This window comes from Tubulanus polymorphus, chromosome 7 (assembly GCF_964204645.1).
Source record: "Tubulanus polymorphus chromosome 7, tnTubPoly1.2, whole genome shotgun sequence".
Lineage (NCBI taxonomy): Eukaryota > Metazoa > Nemertea > Palaeonemertea > Tubulaniformes > Tubulanidae > Tubulanus > Tubulanus polymorphus.
This window is the reverse complement of record NC_134031.1, coordinates 18,932,455-18,933,915: the sequence shown is the minus strand read 5'-3', so window position 1 is coordinate 18,933,915 and position 1,461 is coordinate 18,932,455. Positions and strand designations below refer to the sequence as shown.

The window sequence follows — 1,461 nt, the reverse complement described above, 5'->3', positions numbered from 1 at the left end:
CATCGATTCAGAGGATCCTTGAAGGAATAAACGTGTCAAAATCCTCGAGAGATTTTCTTTCGTGAAAACTGTGTGAAATTCGCGCTACAACTGAGCCATTGAGACCACATGAAATGAATGTCAGTCCCTTCAACACACTTTTCATTGATCCATCACGCATACTTCATTTTGACAAAGTAATCATGTGGCTGTGCAGTGAATCTAATAGGTGATTCTTTATACATGTACTACAGTTTATAATCTGTCTTAAAGAAAAACTGAAGAATTTAAAAAAGCTACAAAAATTCAAAAAATTTCCCTCGAGCCGGATTTGAACCAGCGACCTAAGGATGTCTACTTGTCACAATTCTACAGTCCTCCGCTCTACCAACTGAGCTATCGAGGGTACATAACATTTCGTAGGTTTGCATTGATAATGACCATTGGGTTGATATGGTCCGATGACAGCAATCCTGTGCACAGCTTGCACAAAAACAAACATTAAACACACATGTAGAACATAAAAACTCCGTGCCTCCAGTGCTAACTGTGGTAAAGAGATCGAGCTAACAGTTTCTCATTCGTCTTTACTAAATTCAGCATGTAATAATAGACCATGTAGAGCGTTTCATGGGTTAACAACCTTCAGATATACAACCTTTATGGCTCTGTTCGGGCTCCTATGATGTATGAAAACAAATATGTAATAGATCGTGCTTAACTCGTGGTGATAAATGAGTTACGTTCAATTAAAAATCGGGCCATAAAGAATCACCGTAAATCAGACGTTAAATCGGGGGGTTTTAAACAGTATTTGGAGTTTTGGTTGATGGCGCACATCGAATTGGGGCTTCGTCTGCGTCACTTGTTGTGTCTCATTCGCCACTCGTTATTTGTGTTCCACAGTCACGTGTCTCACGGTCCGTTTGGCGACTGTAAATCTGTTGATTTGTTGCCCATCTTGAAGCCATTGTATCCGAGCAATGAAACCGCTTAATCTCCCGTCCAGAACATCAGCCATTGCGATGAGGCGCATCATCGATGCTTGTTGCTGCGGCGGCCGCAGTTGTTGTGAGACCAATCGGTATAATTTGATAATCTCTCATCCGTAGGGGATGCGCTCATGCCAGTCTCTGTAATGTTGCGGTTTTTTGCTGCTGTAACTGACATCGAGAGCCGTTGTACAATTCGCAGTGTGCTTAGGTTTCTATATAGTTCGACCGCTTAATGACACGGGTCACGTTGCGGCAAACGAAGTTTGTGACCACAAAAAAAACTCAAGGGGCACAGATAAGGCTTAGATTTAAGAGAAGTCTCCTCAGACCTTCTAGTTCTCACGAATAATAGCATCTTTGAATTAAGGTCCTAGAGGCCGGTTCTTAGAGAAAGTGCGTAAGTTCGAAAATAGTCTTAAATCTCAAGACTGGCCTAAGTTGTAAGAATGGCTTTATAAGATGGTCTAAAATTAAGCCATGATTTTCT

At 41.4% G+C, this 1,461-nt stretch overlaps 1 non-coding gene across 1 annotated transcript; it reads right to left on the bottom strand.

The window, feature by feature from the left end:
• Nucleotides 1-295: 295 nt before the first annotated feature.
• Nucleotides 296-385, bottom strand: Trnay-gua (transfer RNA tyrosine (anticodon GUA)). The gene is given in 2 exon segments: nt 296-331; nt 349-385. It is a non-coding gene; the product is annotated as a tRNA-Tyr (tRNA).
• Between the last annotated feature and the right edge of the window lie 1,076 nt (nt 386-1,461).